This window comes from Pristis pectinata, chromosome 10 (genome assembly GCF_009764475.1).
Source record: "Pristis pectinata isolate sPriPec2 chromosome 10, sPriPec2.1.pri, whole genome shotgun sequence".
In the NCBI taxonomy this organism is placed as follows: domain Eukaryota; kingdom Metazoa; phylum Chordata; class Chondrichthyes; order Rhinopristiformes; family Pristidae; genus Pristis; species Pristis pectinata.
This window is the reverse complement of record NC_067414.1, coordinates 76,783,429-76,803,596: the sequence shown is the minus strand read 5'-3', so window position 1 is coordinate 76,803,596 and position 20,168 is coordinate 76,783,429.

The window sequence follows — 20,168 nt, the reverse complement described above, 5'->3', positions numbered from 1 at the left end:
AATTAAAAATGTGAGGCAGGGATTTGGCTTTCTCAGAACAATGTGATTTTTCACAAAGAGGATGTGGAGGGTCAGTTACTGAATATCTTCAAGACAGGGATTGATAGATTTTTAGATGCTGTGAGTCAAAGGATTAGAGAAGAAAGAGCGCACTGAAGCAAAAGACCAGCATCATAATGAATGGTGGAGAAAGTACAAGGGCTCAAATGGCCAACTTCTCCATCTAGTGCTTACATTAGGTACTGGCTTTGCCAATGACATCCTGTGAGTTAATAAAAAGAGGCTGAAGTCTCTCACTCTCAAGGACATCTCACTACTCACAGTCTAATGATGGTCATAAGTGGCCTCACCAAGCTGTAGAGGGGGCATTCATACAGCATTGGAACAGGCCCTTCAGCCCACTCCGGCAAGGAAATGGCAGATGAGATTCAACGTTGAGAAATGTGCAGTTGTACACTTTAGAAACAGAAATAAACGGGCAGATTATTATCTAGAAGGAGAGAAAATTCAAAGTGCAGAAGTACAAAGGGAGTTGGCGGTACTCGTGCAGGATACCTTAAAGGCTAACCACCAGGTCGGATCGGTGGTAAAGAAAGCGAATGCTATGTTGGCATTCATTTCGAGAGGTATAATGTATAAAAGTAAGGAAGTGTTGATGAGGCTCTACGGGGCACTGGTGAGGCCTCATTTGGAATACTGTGCACAGTTCTGGGCCCCATATCTTAGGAAAGATGTGCTGATGTTGGAGAGGGTTCAGAGGAGATTTATGAGGATGATTCCAGGAATGAAAGGGCTTACGTATGATGAGTGTTTGTTGGTTCTTGAACTGTACTCACTGGAGTACAGAAGAATGAGAGGGGACCTCATAGAGACATTTAAAATGTTGAAAGGACTGGACAGAGTAGATGTGGCCAAGCTGTTTCCCTTGGTGGGTGAGTCCAGGACCAGAGGACGCAATCTTAGAATTAGAGGGCACAGGTTTAAAACAGAGATGAGGAGAAATTTCTTTAGCCAGAGGGTGGTGAAGTTGTGGAATTCCTTGCCACAAGATCATTGGAGGTGTTTAAGGAAGAGATAGATAGATATTTAATTAGTCGGGGTATCAAGGGATATGGGGATAAGGCCGGAAATTGGGGTTAGAGAAAATTCTCCCCCCCTCCCAATTTCTCATTTCTTTTTTCCCTTTTCTTTGGAGCAGACTCAATGGACCGAATGGCCTACTTCTGCTCCCTTGTCTTGTGATCTTGTGATCTAGTCATGTGGATCATTAGCAGTCTAAAAAAGAATCATTGCACTTGTGTCCTAATATTTCCTATATAGTATTGTTCATAACTCACATGCTCAAAATTTTCATATCCCTTAAATATTATCAGCGCTGCACTAATTTTTGAAGAAAACTGTTTTCTGTCATTATCAATGAAAAGAAGAATTTTGGTTCTTAGAAAAATATCAGCGACAAGTAAAATGCATTATAAGGCTTACTAAAATGAATTTGCTTAATCTGATGGAACAAAATCAAGTTGTTGATTTACAGGATTTTTCATGTTTGTGCTTGCTTGGTCAAAGCTTTTTATATTGATCTCTTAAGTATGGTTAGATGCACCTCCCTTCATTCTTTGAACATCCAGCATTTAAAAAGTTCTTAGAGAGCAGTTGGCTCTTTCTCCAGTTTAGTTGTATTTTACTGGGGTATTTTACAACCTGCCTTATGACTCGTTATCAAAGAAAACAAAAATATACATGCAGAATCAGCTATAATTGTTAAAAGGAATTCATTTACATTTTAAATACATAGCTGAATCAATATCAAATTTACGGTTCTACTTTGTGAAATAAAACTGAATTCAAAGCAAGTCCAAAGATGAATAATTCGTTTGAAACCAATAAATTTACAACCAAAAGGTGGGCAATGTAATTCCAAGTAGTTTAGGAGGAATATATTTTTTTTAAATGTCAGGGCAAATAATTTACAGTGTCTCTTAGTAACATGTGGATACATTGTATAATCATATTCCACATAAATCTGGCTTAATAAACTTGTTTGTTTTCAGAATGTTGCCGTGATGTCGTAGGTCAAATCAAACACTGTCTAAATCATTGAAGTTTCCAACAACGACATTACATTTATGTAGTGTCTCTAACATTGAAAAATATTCCCAGGGCATGTCACAGGAAAGATTTTTAATCAAAATTTGACACCATCCTATGTAAGGAGTTCTTAGGACAGATGGTAAGATGATTGTTCAATGAATTAAATGTAAGGGTCATTTTAAAGGAGGAAAGAGAGGTAGAAAGGGAAGGGATTTAGGACACCCTGGATCAGGTGACTGAAGGCACTATTACCTACAGCTAAACACAGAAAATCAGGGGGTCCTCACAGTTTTGAAACAATTATTTCTTCTTCTCCACCTCCTTCTCCTCCTTCTTCTTCCTCCACGTCTCTTGGGTAAAGAGCTCCAAAAATTCACTACCCTCTGGGTGAAATAATTTCTTCTCATCTCAGTCCTAAATGGCAAACCCCTTATTTGAGTCAGAACCCTGATTCAGGACACTGAAGCACAGAAATATCATCCTTAAATCTTCTGTCATGCCCCTTAAGAATATTATATGTTTCAAGAGATCACCTCTCACTCTTCTAAAAATCTAGCAAGTATAGACCAGTCTGCATAGTCTCTTGCCATAGAGCAACCAATTCCATCCCTGCTCCCCTCCCCAAAATCACCACATCCCAAAGACCAATCTGGTGAGAAACATAGAAACATAAAAATATGAACAGGAGTAGCTATTTGGCCCTTCAAGCCTGCTCCACCATTCAACATGATCATGGTCCTACCTCGATATCATATTGCAGCTCTCTCACTATGCTCTTCATTTCTTTCTGGAAATCTACCTACTTCCTTCCAAATTATATTCGGTGACTTAGCCCTCCACTTCACTTTAAGGTAGATAATTTCACAGGTTCACCGCCTTCTCAGTTCTAACTGTCTTACCCTGTTTCCTGAGTCTGTAGCCCCTGGTTCTTGACCACCAAGTCAGGGGAAACAACTCCGTCATCCTACTTGTCAAGCCCTGTCAGAAATGGGTACATTTCAATGAGGTTTCCTCTCATTCTTCTAAACACTAGTGAAAACAGATCTAGTAGACCCAAGCTCTCCTCATCCCTGGAATCAGTCTAATGCGTCCTTGTTTCATTCCTTTCATGACAAGTTTGTTTGTCCTTAGGTAAAGAGACCAATACAACACACGTTATTCCAGGTGTGGTCTCACCAAGGTCCTGTATAATTGGAATAAAACATCCTTGATCCTGTACTCAAAAGTTTTTGCAATGAACGACAATTTACCATTCAGTTTCTTAATCTCTTGCTAAACCTGCATGTTTGCTTTGATTGGCTCATGTAGAAAGACACACACAACCATTTGTACGTAAACATTTACAAATCTATCACCATTCAGATACTAATCTTTCCTTTTGTTTTTAGAACCAAAGTGGTAACTTCACCTTTATCCATGTTATTCTACATCTGTTTTATCTGTTTTATTCTGCAGATCTGCATCTGCATCTGAGATTACCCACTCATCTCACTTTACTGGTACCAGACTGGCAGATTTACCAGACTATTGGATATAATTCAAAATAATAATACATTTTAATTCACTTTTTTAATGTTATATTGTATTATAATAAATTTTCCAGTGAACTTGGTAAAATTAAAGAGACTGTAGGAAACATGATCCTGGCCAGTTTGGGAAGGGGGATGCCAGTCAGTTGAATGGGAGTGTGAGAATTGGGGCCCCGGCTAGTTGGAAGGTCATGCGGTAACTGGGGCCCTGGTGAGTTGGAAGGGAGCGCAGCAAACATTACGTGGTGAGTCATATGCCAAACCATCAGGGTTTCTGATTAGTCGTCTATCTACTGTGCTAGTAAATACCTTCTGCACCCTTTCTTAGACATTGAGATCCTTGCTAAAGTCTGCTGTCCAGAACTGTATTTCACCAAAGCTTAACCATTGGTTAATAAATGTTTTGCACAGCTTCACTATTTATTTGTTCTATGAGTCTATTAATACGTGACAGGGATCCAGTATGTTTTTTAAATTCCTTCTCAACTATTGCTGCAACTTTCAATTGATGTAACACATCCCCCACCTCACTCTGTTCCTGTGCGTGCTTTGAATTGTCCTATTTAGTTTATATTGCTCCTACTCATTCTTTTGAACAACATTCATCAAGATTCTTGCCAAAATTCGTTTTGTCAAAGGAATGCCCAATGATGCTTGTGAGCAGGCTATCTCACCCAAGAATGTTTAATAAAACTTTATGGGTAACAATTAGATCATGGTGAGACTTAATTGCAGGACAATATGAACCTCAGTTAACAAGTAATTTGATCCTAATAAACCCACACCATGCTGTGGCAGCCATTAATTCAGTCTGATGTGCAATCTCCCAAGTAGCCAATCATCTAGAAGCAGATGTGTGAGACGGTCTACAATTACTGATGCTGTTTAAGAAATTGTTTCAACAATGCATGTGTATTTGCAAAATAATGCCCTTTCCTGTTTTTAATAGAGAAAGGGTTACTGCTAGTACTCTTTTCTTATGTATACCAACTGCAGTACTGACTGAGCATTTGCAGTTGACTTGGAATTGCCCTTCAGGCTAAAGTGCAGTGTATCTGTATTCCTATTTTCCCTGTGTAACTTCCGATGAAACAACTCTGGCAAAATTGCTGGTTGTAATTAATTGCTAACTAATATTTCTAATGAGTTATAATTGGGTTCAGACACAGATATCTACTTAATGAGTTAATCATAATTGTGAATTAGAAAGAAATGGAGGAGGTAAGTTTATTTAGTGTTGCAGCTTTTGACAAGAAGAATGTCTTTGTCTCCATTCAAAAGCTCCTATTTTTCATTCCTAAGTCACACTTATGCATTGAGATAAATATTGTCTGGACTTTCCAAGGATGCTGCTCTAAGCAGGTGTGTGGTTATGTGTGTTCAAGTGGGTATCTGTATGTCCATATTATATTTATTCATCAGCAGCAAAACTAGAATTTATTGCCCGTTCTAATGGCTCTTGGAAAAGTTACGATGTTCCACCTTCTTGAGCCACTCATAGTCCTTCTGGAGGATTTAGAGCCAGAGGCAATGAAATTGGAGGGTAACCTGCGGTGGTGGTGTTCCCACGTACTTGCAGCTATTCCCGTGTTCTTGTGTGGTAGAAGTGGGTTTGGAGGATGCAGCCAGTGTAGTAGCATGTATTTTATAGGCTCTATCCACTGGAGCTAGTGTGCTGGAGTGACTGGATGTTTAAGTTGGTAACTTGTTGGAGCTGCACATACCCAGAAAAATAGATAGCATTCTGTCGTGACTTAAAGTTCCTTCTTGATAGTGTAAAGGCTTTGGAGAGCCAATTGCCACTAGACAGTAAGCTCCTTACCTGCTTTTATAGCCACTGTATCAATGTGACTGGTCTTAAGTTACTGATCAATGTTGATCCCAAGAATGTCAATAGTGGGGACTTAGCAAAGGTTGAAAATTGTTTAGCATTCTTGCGGTGCAAATGTTGCTGGCTACTTGTCTGCACTTGTTTTGAAGTTGCCTTGCTGTACTTAGACACACACGACTTCATTTCCTGAAGTTGTGAATGGAGGTGAACATTGTGCAATCAACAATGATCACCCCACTTTCTAAAACAGAACAGAAAATGCTTGAAATACTCAGAAGGTTGGGCAGAATTTGTTGAACCATGTCAATGCCATTATGAACCTCATTAGGGATTTCACTGAAGCAGCTGAGGATGTTTGTACCTAAGACACTCTTCTGAGGAAGACCAGCAGCAATGTCCTGGCGCTGAGACAATTGCTCTGCAATACCCACAACTGTCCAAATGCAAGTTATGACTTACCGATGGAGCACTTTTCTGTTGATACTTCAAGCTCCTGTTTTCAAGGTTTGTGATACCACATTTGGTCAAAAGCTGCTTTGATGTCAAAGGCTTGATCTCGCCTCATTCCTCTGGAATTCTGCCCCTTCATTCTTGCTATAAACATGGCTATAGCTGAATATTCTTGATGGAAAAAAAACTAAGCTGGAGGGCCTTCGCATTATTATATTGTCCATTACCATTCAACCTGTGTGGATTAGAGTGCTTGTTTGTATATTTCTTTTAAAAGAAAGGAAAACAGTTCTAGGAACTTTTAAAGTTATAACTCTTGCAGATTTTGCAGGTTATTGAATGTCAGTGGCATCATTCCTCACAAGTACAGAATGATGGGGTGGTAAATGGCCAAGTTGGATTTGTTCTGTTTGTTTGTTGAAAAATGTTCCCAGGGTTGTTTCCATATTATTGACTGGATGCCGATATTATAACTGCACAAGCAGCACAGCTTGAAATGCAGGTAGTTCCAAGGTTCTTCGCTATGGCTGAATTGTTGCCTGGCTACATAGCCTGTCTTCTATCCTGTGTTTTTGGCAATTTGATATCATGTGGACTAACTGGCTGATCATAGGGACTTTGTAGCAAAGCCAAGATGGATCATTCACTTAACTGTTTGAGTTGAAACAGCCTAAAAATGCCTTGATGCTGTTATTTGCAAGCATTTGCTGGGCTCCATCATCATCTGTTCCATGGAAAATGCTTTTATCCAGGAACACACAATGAATGATTTTGTTTCTGGAATTGATGGACTAAAGAATGCTATAGTGCAAAGAACAACTTGCTTAACAAATGGCACTTAAAGATGTACAAGGACTTGACTGGCTGTAAACTTTCTGCATAACAGAAAATATAAATGAATATAGAAACATTGAAAACCTACAGCACAATACAAGCCCTTTGGCCCACAAAGTTGTGCCGAACATCTCCATACCTTAGAAGTTACAAGGCTTAGCCATAGCCCTCTCTTTTTTTCTAAGCTCCATGTACCTATCCAAAAGTCTCTTTAACGACCCTATCATATCCACCTCCACCACTGTTGCCGGCAGCCCATTCCATGCACTCACCACTCTGAGTAAAAACAAAACTTACCCCTGACATCTCCTCTGTACCTACTCCCCAGCACTTTAAACCTGTGTCCTCTTGTGGCAACCATTTCAGCCCTGGGAAAAAGTCTCTGACTATCCACACGATCAATGCCTCTTATCTTATACACCTCTATCAGGTCGCCTCTCATCCTCTGTCGCTCCAAGGAGAAAAGGCCGAGTTCACTCAATCTGTTTTCATAAGGCATGCTCTCCAATCCAGACAACATCCTTGTAAATCTCCTCTGCACCATTTCCATGGCCTCCACATCCTTTCTGTAGTGAGGTGACCAGAATTCAGCACAGTATTCCAAGTGGGGTCTGACCAGGGTGCTATATAGCTGCAACATTACCTCTCGGCTCCTAAATTCAATCCCACGATTGATGAAGGACAATACACCGTATGCCTTCTTAACCACAGAGTCAACCTGTGCAGCTGCTTTGTGTGTCCTATGGACTCGGACCCCAAGATCCCTCTGATCCTCCACACTGCCAAGAGTCTTACCATTAATACTATATTCTGCCATCATATTTGACCTACCAAAATGAACCACTTCACACTTATCTGGGTTGAACTCCATCTGCCACTTCTCAGCCCAGTTTTGCATCCTATCTATGTCCCACTGTAACCTCTGACTGCCCTCCACACTATCCACAACGCCTCCAACTTTTGTGTCATCAGCAAACTTACTAACCCATCCCTCCACTTCCTCATCCAGGTCGTTTATGAAAATCACGAAGAGTAAGGGTCCCAGAACAGATCCCTGAGGCACACCACTGGTCACCGACCTCCATGCAGAATATGACCCATCAACAACCTCTCTTTGCCTTCTGTGGGCAAGCCAGTTCTGAATCCACAAAGCAATGTCCCCATGGATCCCATGCCTCCTTACTTTCTCAATATTAGGGAAGATAAGTGAATTCTTTTTGAATGCTTCAAGTGTTTAATTTTATTGACCTGCTGGATGTTGTGGCAAGGCTGGTGCTTTTATCCAACCCTAATTTCCTTTTGAAGTGACCGCCATTTTAGAACTAGTTAACAGTCAGCAGCATAGCTGTCAATCTGGGGTCATTTGTTTGGCCAGCGCTGGATCAGGACATTGGGTTTCTTGTTCTGTGCAATAAATGAGCAAGATGTGATTATATATATTCAATTTCTTAGTAACTAGATTTTTGATTAATTTGGGTTTATTTTAATCTTCCTAGTTGGCATTATGGGATTTTAAATCTTGTTCCTGAATCATTTGTCCAGATTGAGTCCAATAACAGTTTACTTCATTGTTTGGCAGGTTGCACCTCGTGTTTACAGCAAATTTTCTTTTTTAATTTTATTTTACAGTGTGGTAACAGGGCCTTCTGGCCCAACGAGTCCGCGCCACCCATTTTTTTTAAACCCAAATTAACCTTCCCGTACGTCTTTGGAATGTGGGAGGAAACCGGAGCACCCGGAGGAAACCCACACAGACACGGGAGAACGCACAAACTCCTTACAGACAGCGACGGGAATCGAACCCCGATCGCTGGCGCTGTAGTAGCGTCGCGCTAACCACTATGCTATCATGTTGCCCCAAATAAGTTGCAGTGTAAGATTTCCATTTGATTTGAGGTTTCTTCCAGTTATAACCTAATCACTTTTAAAGAAAAGTGATTTGCCACTTCATGATAGACTGCCTTGTTCTTCTCCCATATTTGAACTCCTTCCATTATCTCCACTAACTTTCCTTTCTTGTCTGGTGCGCTGCATTAGAAGATATTAGGAGAAGTGATTTGAAGGATTATTGGTGATCTCTCAAGAGTTTCTGATAATTTCAGAGAGGACTATACTTTAGAGATGTAAGAGGACTACTTCCAAATTGCTTGCCAGTCTAATTTTCCAGCTTGGGCATATTTCTCACTATAAACTCTGACCTTCACAATGTGTGCAAGGTGATAAGGTATGGGGTTATTGCATTTATTTTATCCCCACCTCCAGGGGAAAATTTGAGAGATCTGATCAGCACATAGCTAGTCTGATCCAGTTTGTTTCTCAGCGAACAAGTCGCAATTTAAAATTATTTCTCTTCCTTCCTTACTACCTGTGGATCTTCCCGTCTCCCTTAATTTTCACCATAATTTGGAAAGCACATGTTGGCCACTGTTTTCCACATTACACCAGGGTCTATAATTCTAAATGCACTTCAATACTGTTGAATGTTTTCAAATGAATTAAGATCATGAGAGTATGATTATATATATAAATCTTTTAAAAATTGGTGTTCAAAAGACTTGATTGCAGAGGAGATTCACCAGGATATTGCCTGGGATGGAATGTTTCAGTTCTGAGGATAGGCTAGGGTTGTTTTCTTTGGAAATTGAAGGGGGGGGGGGTGATCCTGAGAGCTATACAAAATCATGGGCAGGCACTGTAGTGTAGCAGTTAGCTTAACGTTATTACAGCACCAGCAACCTGGGTTCAATTCCAGCTGCTGTCTGTAAGGAGTTTGTATGTTCTCCCCATGTCTGTGTGGGTTTCCTCCGGGTGCTCCAGTTTCCTCCCACATTCCAAAGATGTACAGGTTAGGAACTTGTGGGCATGCAATGTTGGCGCTGGAAGTTTGCCGACACTTGTGGGCTGCTCCCAGAATGCTCTACACAAAAGATGCATTTCACTGTGTGTTTTGATGTACATGTGACTAATAAAGTTATCTTATGAGAGGCATCGGCAAGGTAGACATTAGGAAACTTTGCCCCATGTCAGAGTTGCACAAGACCTGAGGGCATAGCTTTAAGTTGAGTAAGAGGTTCAGAGAGGATCAGAGGAAGAACTTACTTTTCCACCCAGAGAGTGGTGCAGTGTGGACTGAAGTGCCTGAGAAGGTTGTGGAGGCAGGTAAACACAACATTTAAGAAATATTGGTGTGAGCACTTGAATCACCAAAGTAGTGTCAGCCAAGTGCTGGTAGATTGGATTAGCAGAGATGGGTACTTGATCAGCATGGACATGGTGGGATGAAGGGTTTCTGTGCTGTATGATTCTAACTCTATGAATTCAAGTTTTATATCCAGCTCCATACCCTATTTTATTCCCCAAGATATGTTAATTCTACCTGAGTGTTCAAATGCTCAGTGTACCAAAATGACCCAAATGGTTATTCTTCAGCCTTGAGCTGAGAGAATGTTTGTTAGGTGACACACCTGAGAATGATCCTGTCCTCAATTCGTATCAATCCAGATGAAGGGTTTCAACTCAAAACGTTAACAGTCCATTTCCCTCTACAGATGCTGTTCAACCTGCTGAGTTCCCCCAGCAGTTTGTTTTTTGCTCCAGATTTCAGTATCTGCCGTCCCTTGTGTTTCAATTCATATCACATGCAAGCCCAGAAGTGGACCTAGCCAATTCTTGTTTCCCTGTCTCATGGTTGGTAATGTTCTGCAGTGCTCCAATCATGACCACAGCTAAAACTATCTGACCCAACATCGCTGGACGTTATATATTTGGTACACAATATCTTCCCATCAGAAAATCATAAGCCATCATAAACCATCATAAGCCATCAGAGAAAATCTTCCACATACTTTTAAACCAATCTCTTTCTGAATGTTTAAGTCCTAAAGATGATTAATGATCAGTTCCATCATATTTAGAAATGTATTCAAACTCCTGATTGGAGAATTGTTTCTTAACGATGACTTTTAACACTGAAAAGAAGGGTGTTTAATTAGGTATTTGCAAAATATGTTGTTCTACAAAGTTTGGATGTGTTGATTAATTCTCATAAAATATATAGCTGGTCAATTATGTCTCAATAAATGAAAGAGGCATTCATCCCTCAATAGGTGATTTTTTAAAAAAAAATCCCAGTCTCACTTCCAATTCCTATTACCCTCTCAATTTTCCTCCCACGGTCATTCTCACTGCAGCCCTTCGCTCATCTCCACCAGAGTCTTTATCCTGATGTCTCCTCCACTGTTCCCCTTCCCAGACCTGCTACTGTTCTTCCACTCTCTAAATACTCCCGCTGTCTCCCTCATAAACTTGCTCCTGACCCTTTTCCCATCTGTATTCCTGCTAGCCTCTCATCCTCAGTCCAACTGCTTTCACAACAGAACTCGCTGAATATTTTCATGGGTAATTAGGTACACAGAAAATGAGTGTAATCGGATATGAATTTGAAGAACAAATAAAGCTCATTGAAGCCTCTTAGCAGTTATTGTAGAAGATCTTTTCTACATTCTGACACATGATTGCACACTTGTAAAGCCCCTCAAATCTGTACTATGGCTGAATGTTTGATTCTATGGTGAAGTGATCCTATTTTTATCAACAGTTGAGTCTAGAGAATAGTTTATGTTCCATCACAGCAATGATGACTGTAATAATTCCTGATTAAATATTCACTATAACCAATGAGACATTAAATTAGTTAGTCTTTCCCAGAGTTCTCCTTGAGATGTAATCAAGGCCACTCCAGGCAAGGTCTGTACCATTGATTCGATGCATGCCACCCAGATCCCGTGGGTGTCTAAAGTGCTTATCACAGGGAATTTTTGTGGAGATGAATTTTTTGTGGAGTGTATCTGTTAAATTCAAGAAATGTATTTTTGTGTTTGTTATTCAAAAATATCCTTTACAAGAAAATTGCTTTAAGGATAATAGAGTTGTATCTTCTATTCGTCTCTTCCTGATGCATTTCCATCCTGGGTGGTTGCTAACTGACTTTTGGTTGTTATCTGCCCCCACAGAGATTAACCAATACAGATCCCTGGCATTTCCCCTCTACCACCCACATTCCCTTCTAGGGGACTGTAGATTAGGCATAGAGGAATTCGGCTACCCAGGACATGAATGGCAATCATAGAGGTTGAGTTCCTGATGAGCCTTCCCTCTCTAGCCTTTGCATCATCAAGGAAGTCTCTTTCCCCCTTCAAAATAGAAGACCCTTACAGTCAGCCGTCTCACTTTCATCATCTGCAGGAAGGCAAAAGTTTAAAAATGCTTCAAACACTTTGCAAAGCAATTGAAATTAATTGCTGGAATCATCCACAAGCTGTGGATGAGCACTGCTCACCTTGTAGTAACAGTCACAAAAGACTATCTTTTCCTTGCATTTTGCACCACCCTACCCAGCATCTGGAGAACCCCTGGGCCAGTCATGTGTCTATTCTGTTTATTGATTCCACATATTAATGGGAAACCTTGTGGTTGGGCTCTTGTTCCTTGGTTTGCATGGAAACCCAGGCGTAATTTCAACTTGGCAAACCAAGCACAATTTCCTGCATGTTTTGGAATCAACTGCTAATTGCACTCCATGCAGGCAGCATCTAAAGCAAGGTGCCTCTTGGCCAGGACCCTGTTTGCAATGGTTGCATAATCTTCAACCTGTCTTTGTTGAACTAAACGTTGATGCACCTACAAAAGCAGCCTGATACTCGGCCTTTAAGTCTCAGTCTCCTGGACTGTGACTTTTAAACATGGAAAGTAGCTTTCCTTTAATAGTCTGCCTGGCAATGGATTGTATTGGAAAGTTTTAGTGTGACAGGACTCTGAGAAAACAGCAAAGAAGATCAATGGACTCTGGGTATGAGAAATGCAGTTGACAAGACAGGGAGCTGAAGTTGGGGTCAAAATTCAAATTGAAAGCTGGAGGTGAAAGGCCAAAGGCTTGAGGCCTAAACTGGAAATGGACAGAACCAGTGCGCAGGAGGCATGATTGGGTTTGTTCAGAGGAGATGACAGGTGAGATGGCAAAATGTCCCATGTAAACTGATTTAAGTATAATTAACTTTCAGTACCCAGGCAGATACTTGCAGAATGGCCGAAACTAAATTAGACTCTGAGGGGAGTGATAGAGGGCATGCTGCAAATTCACTTAGTGAATAAATGAGTTATAGATTTACAGAGTCATAGAGCTTTTCACAGCAGAATAAAATTATAATTAATACAAAACAACTCATCCCTGATGCCCAAATATTGTAATTCAATTTGCCTGCATTAAGCCTGTATCTTTTACAGCTTTCCTATCCACGTGCTTTCCAAACATACACTGTAACTCTATCTAGCTCTACAGTTTCCTCTGGCAGCTCGTTCCATATAACCACTGCCCTCTGTGCCGGGCAAAATCTTGCCTCCAAGATTTCTTTTAAATTTCTCTCCTCTCACCTTAAACCTATGCTCTCTAGTTTTAGACTCTGCTACCCTGGGGGAAAAGACTCTGACTCTCTACTCTATCTATGCCTCCATAACCTTATAAACCTCTAAGAACATTCCTACACTCCAGTGAGAATAAACCCAGCCTGTCCAATCTCTTCCTGTAACTGAAGCCCTCTGTTCCAGGCAACATCCGAGTGAATTTCTTCTGCACTATTTCTAGTGCTACCTTGTCTTTCCAGTAGTATAGAAACCAGATCTGCACACAATACTCGAGGTGCAGCCTAGCCAATGTTTTGTACAGCTACAATATGACATCCCAAATCTTGTATTCAATGCCTTGGTCTATGAAGACAAGCACGTTAAACACTATCCACCTGTGTTACCATTGTCAGGAAACAATGAACTTGCACCCTTCGTCCCAAAAAAATGAACAAATAAGAATGGGCACGGTAATGTAGTGATTAGCTTAACGTTATTACAGTGCCAGCGACCCGGGTTCAATTCCGGCCGTTGTCTGTAAGGAGTTTGTATGTTCTCCCTGTGTCTACATGGGTTTAAAAAGCAAACCGCCATATCCAGCGGGCAGCGTCGGAGCGGGCAGCTGAGTGAGAGGGAGCAGAGTGGTCGGGCTTAGCCCTAAGGGGCTTCGGCGTAAAGGGGCAAGGCAGGTGAGTAGCTGGTAGGTAGGTAAAGGTAAGGTTTACCTGTTATCTGTTACAAATTTTTAAGTAAGGCAAAACTAGGGGGTAAAAAAAGGAATTAGTTCAGATGGAGGACATGGTGGTGTGCTACAGCTGCTTGATGTGGAAGCTCATGAACCTTGCTGCGGTCCAAGATGGCCACACCTGCAGTAAGTGCTTGAGGCTTAAGGAACTTCGGCTCAGAATCGATGAGCTGGAGTTGCAGCTTCAAACACTGTGCAGCATCAGGGAGGGGGAGAGTTTTGTAGATACTGTACATAAGGAGAAGGTCACCCCCCCTTAGAGCAGGTACTACTGGAGTCCAGGAAGTAGATAGAAGGGGGACTGTCAGGGGAGGGAAAAGGAAGAAGAAAACGAACAGGCAGATAGAGCAGAGGACCCCGGAGGCTGTTCCCCTCAGTAACAGGTTTTCCACTTTGGAGGCTGTTGAGGGAGATGACCTGCCGGGGCCTAGCAGCAGTAGCCAGGTCTGTGGCACTGGGACCGGTCCTGCTGCTCAGAAGGGAAGGGAGGAGAAGAGGAAGGCAGTAGTGATAGGGGACTCGATAGTCAGGGAAACAGATAGGAGGTTCTGTGGGAGTGAGCATGAATCCCAGATGGTATGTTTCCTCCCAGGTGCCAGGATCCAGGATGTCACTGATCAGGTCCACAGGATTCTAGAGCAGGAGGGAGAACAGCCAGAAGTCGTGGTTCATGTTGGTACCAACGACATAGGTGGCAAGAGGGATGAGGTCCTGAAAAGTGAGTTCAGCGAGCGAGGCAGAAGGACAGGACCTCAAGGGTAGTGATCTCAGGATTGCTGCCAGTGCCACATGATAGTGAAGGTAGGAATAGGAGAAGATGGCAGATAAATGTGTGGCAGAGAAGTTGGTGCAGGAGGGAGGGTTTTAGATTTTTGGATCATTGGGATCCCTTTTGGGGAAGGTGGGACCTGTACAGAGAGGATGGGTTACACTTGAACCTGAGGGGGGGCCAATATCCTTGTGGCCAGGTTTGCTGGGGTGGTTCAGGAGGGTTTAAACTAGATTGCGAGGGGGAAGGGAACTGGAGGAATAGGTCAGAGGAAGAAGGGGATGGGGAAAAGGCAGATCTGACAGGTAGAGAGGCTTTGAGGAAGGAGAAGCAGAGTACAGGCTACAAAAGTAGTAAGGTGGATGGGCTAAAGTGCATTGACTTGAATTCAAGAAGCATCAGGAATAAGGGAGATGAACTGAGAGCTTGGATAAGTACATGGGACTATGATATTGTGGCTATTACAAAGACATGGCTGACATCGGGGCAGGAATGGATATTGAATATTCCTGGTTTTCAATGTTTTAAGAGGGATAAGGAGGGGGGGAGAAGAGGAGGAGGGGTGGTGATACTGGTCAGGGACACAGTTACAGCTGCAGAGAGGGTAGACAATGTAGAAGGATCCTCTCTAGAGTCAATATGGGTGGAAGTTAGGAACAAGAAAGGGGCAGTTACCCTCCTGGGAGTATTCTATAGGCCTCCTGGTTGCAGTAGGGATACTGAGGAGCAGATTGGGAGGCAGATTGCGAAAATAACAGGGTTATTATAATGGGAGACTTCAACTTTCCAAATATTGATTGGCATCTGCTTAGTGCCAAAGGTTTAGACGGGGCGCAGTTTGTTAAGTGTGTCCAGGATGGATTCCTGACACAGTATGTTGACAGGCCGACTAGAGGGAATGCCATATTAGATCTAGTTTTAGGTAATGAATCGGGTCAGGTGACAGATCTCTCGGTGGGTGAGCATTTGGGGGACAGTGACCATTGCTCCATAACCTTTAGAATTGTCATGGACAAGGATAGGAGCAAAGAGGATGGGAAGATATTTAATTGGGGAAAGGTGAATTATGAGGCTATAAGGCGAGAACTTGGGAGTGTAAATTGGGATGACATTTTTGAAGGGAAATGTACTATGGAGATGTGGTTGATGTTCAGGGATCTTTTGCAGGATGTTAGGGATAAATTTGTCCCGGTGAGGCAGAGAAGGAATGGCAGGGTGAAGGAACCGTGGGTGACGAGAGAGGTGGAACAAGTAGTTAGGAAGAAGAAGGCAGCATACATAAGGTGTAAGCAGCAAGGATCGGACAGGCCTCGTGAGGAATATAGAGTAGCAAGGAAGGAACTTAAGAAAGCGCTGAGGAGAGCAAGAAGGGGACATGAAAAGGCTTTGGCGAGTAGGGTTAAGAAGAATCTCAAGGCTTTTTTCTCGTATGTAAACGGCAGAAGGATGGCTAGAGTAAAGGTAGGTCCAATTAAAGACAATGGTGGGAAGATGTGCCTGGAAGCTGTGGAAGTGGGTGAGGTTCTCAATGAATACTTCTCTTAGGTATTCACCAAGGAGAGGGGTCTTGATGATGCTGAGGACCGTGTTGGTAAGGTTAATGTTCTAGAGCATGTTGATATCAAAAGAGAGGACATGTTAGAGCTGTTAGAAAATATTAGGACAGATAAGTCCCCGGGCCTGATGGAATATTCCCCAGGCTGCTTCATGAGGTGAGGGAGGAGATTGCTGAACCATTGGTTAGGATCTTTGAGTCCTCATTGTCCACGGGGATGGTACTGGAGGATTGGAGGGTGGCGAATGTTGTCCCCTTATTCAAAAAAGGTAGTAGGAACAATCCAGGGAATTACAGACTGGTGAGCCTTATGTCTGTGGTGGGTAAGCTGTTAGAAAGGATTCTAAGAGATAGGATGTATGAGTATTTGGAGAATCATGGCTTTGTGAAGGGAAGATCTTGCCTCACAAGCCTGATAGAGTTCTTTGAGGAGGTGACCAGGAAGATTGATGAGGGTAGTGCAGTGGATGTGGTCTACATGGATTTTAGTAAGGCATTTGACAAGGTTCCACATGGTAGGCTTCTTCAGAAGGTCAGAGGCCAAGGGATCCAGGGAAGCTTGGCAGTGTGGATTCAAAAATGGCTTGCTTGTAGAAAGCAGAGGGTTGTGGTGGAGGGAGTGCATTCGGATTGGAGGGCTGTGACTAGTGGTGTCCTGCAGGGATCGGTTCTGGGACCTCTACTTTTTGTGATATTTATTAATGACTTAGATAAGGAGGTGGAAGGCTGGGTTAGCAAGTTTGCAGATGACAAACTTAGTTTGGTGGTGTTGTGGATAGTGTGGAGGGTTGTTGAAGCTTGCAGAGGGATATTGATAGGATGCAGAGCTGGGCTGACAAGTGGCAGATGGAGTTCAACCCAGAGAAGTGTGAGGTGGTCACTTTGGAAGGACAAACTCCATGGCGGAGTACAAGGTAAATGGCAGGATTCTGGGGAGTGTGGAGGAGCAGAGGGATCTGGGGGTTCATATCCATAGATCACTGAAAGTTGCCTCACAGGTGGATAGGGTAGTTAAGAAAGCTTATGAGATGTTCACTTTCATAAGTCGGGGGATCGAGTTTAAGAGCCGCGAAGTGATGATGCAGCTTTACAAAACTCTGGTTAGGCCACACTTAGAGTACTGTGTCCATTTCTGGTCGCCTCATTATAGGAAGGATGTCGAGGCATTGGAAAGGGTACAGAGGAGATTTACCAGGATGCTGCCTGGATTAGAGAGTATGGATTATGAGGAGAGACTAAAGGATCTCGGGCTGTTCTCATTGGAGAGAAGGAGGATGAGGGGAGACATGATAGAGGTATACAAGATATTGAGAGGAATAAATAGCCTGCGCCTCTTTCCCAGGGCGCCAATACTCAAAACAAGAGGACATGGCTTTAAGGTATTGGGTGGGAAGTTCAAGGGTGATGTCAGAGGGAGGTTTTTCACCCAGAGAGTGGTTGGTGCATGGAATGCGCTACCTGGGGTGGTGGTGGAGGCTGATACATTGGACAAGTTCAAGAGATTGTTAGGTTACCATATGGAGGAATTTAAGATAGAGGGATATGTGGGAGGAAGGGGTTAGATAGTCTTAGGTGTGTTTTGAAGGGTGGCACAACATGGTGGGCCGAAGGGCCTGTATTGTGCTGTATTGTTCTATGGTTCTATGGTTTCCTCCAGGTGCTCCGGTTTCCTCCCACATTCCAAAGATGTATGGGTTAGGAAGTTGTGGGCATGCTCTGTTGGCGCTGGAAGTGTGGCGACACTTGCGGGCTGCCCCCAGAATATGCTACGCAAAAGATATATTTCACTGTTTGTTTTGATGTACATGTGATTCATAAAGAAATCTTATCTTAAAGCTTAGAGTCGTGAGCTGTAATTGTTCTGGGACATGACGTACAGCAGCCCCACCTAGTGTCATAAAGACAAACTGAAGTATAATTGTAAATATGCATGTACTGTCTAATACTTCAAAACATAACTACAGATATTGCAGATAGGAGGGTCAAATATGTGATCAGAGGTGGAAAGGGTTAACAGCTTCAAATTCCTGGGTGTTAACATCTAGGATGCCCTGTCCTGGGCCCAGCACATAGATGCCTTCACAAAGAAGGCTCACCAGCACCTCTACTTTCTTTGAAGCTTAAGGAAATTTGGCATGTGACTAAGTACTCTAACAAACTTCTGCAGATGCACTGTTAAAAGTATCCTGACTGGCGGCAGCAGTACAGTGCAAAGACATAAAATTACCATAAATTACTAAAACAGTGCACAAAAAGGGAATAACGAGGTAGTATTCATGGGCAGTTTAGAAATCTGATGGCAGAGGGGAAGAAGCTGTTTCTGAATCACTGAATGTAGGCTCCTATACCTCCTCCCTGATGGTAGTAACAAGAAGAGTGTATATCCCAGATGGTGAGGGTCCTTAGTGATGACACCGCCTCTTGAGGTTGTCCTCTGGTGGGGAGGGTTGTGCCTGTGATGGAGCTGGCTGAGTCTACAACCCTCTGCAGCCTCTTGCAGTTCCTATGTTCAGGAACGCAAGAGGCTGCAGAGAGTAGTGGACATAGCCTGGTTCATCACGGGCACAGCCCTCTCCACCATTGACAACATTTACAAGAGGCACTGCCTCAACAATGTGGCATCAACCATCAAGGATCCCAATCATCCAGGTCATGCCCTCTTCTCGCTGCTACTGTCAGGCTGGAGGTACAGAAGCTGAAGTCCAAAACACCAGGTTCAGAAAAGGCTACTTTCCTACAATCATCGGGTTCTTGACTGACCTGCACAACCCTAACCCTACCTCAGCAAAGGAAAACTACGCACCTCTTGCACTGGCATGGACTTGTCTTTGAGTGTGTCTTTTTTTCACTGCTTTGATTTTGCACAGTCCTTCACTGTATGGTATAATTTTCTGTATAATTTATATTCTGTGTTGTCTGTACCTATGTGCCTGTGATGCTGTTTCAAGCAAGTTTTTCGTTGTCCTGTACCTTGCTGTATTTGTACACATGATGATAAACTTGACTGATTATCTCCTGTGTTAACTGATGAATCATTACTCTTACAACATGGAGAAGGCAATGAGTGGAAAAAACAGTAGGTAGTGAGGGCACAGAATGTACTCTGGGTGAGGTCCATCACAAACAGTGGCTTGTTAGCACCACCATTGACTGTCCCAATAGATATAGCTGCCTGACTGGATGTGAGAGAATCAACAGCAGGGAAAATCTTACTGGACTCTGCTTTCACCAGTCCAGCTACTACTAATGCACTTGCCTAAATATTCTGAAGGTGCCAGTAATTAACGTTGCTATACAGAGGACCTGAAGGGTTTTTGACTTGTATCCTCCTGCAGATGATGGAAGTGAGAGATGACCAGCCAGCCTTATCACAACAGCAAAACCAAAAGTTCTACAGCTCAGCAGTCAACACAATCATCCTATCCAAACTCGTCTTCAAGCTTCAAGACCTGTGCCTCTTTACCTCCAACTGCAACTGACTTCCTCATCAGCAGACCTCAGTCAGTGAGGATTGGTAACAACATCTCCTCCTCGCTGACCATCAACACAGGTGCACCTCAAGGCTGCGTGCTTAGTCCTCTGCTCTACTCTCATTACACACGACTGTGGCTAAGCACAGCTCCGATGCTATATACAAATTTGTTGATGACACCACTGTTATTGGGCAAATCACAGGTGGCGATGAATCAGCTTACCAGAGCGAGATAGGACACCTGGTAGAGTGATGCTGCAACAACAACCTCTCGCTCAACATCAGTAAAACTAAAGAGCTGATTGTTGACTTCAGGAAGGGGAAGGAGGGGGAACATGTGCCAGTCTACATTGGGGGATCAGCGGTGGAGAGAATCAGCAGCTTTAAATTCCTGGGTGTTAACATATCGGATGACCTGTTCTGGGCCCAGCACATAGATGCAACCACAAGGAAGGTGTGCCCACGTCTTTACTTTCTTAGGAGGTTGAAGAGG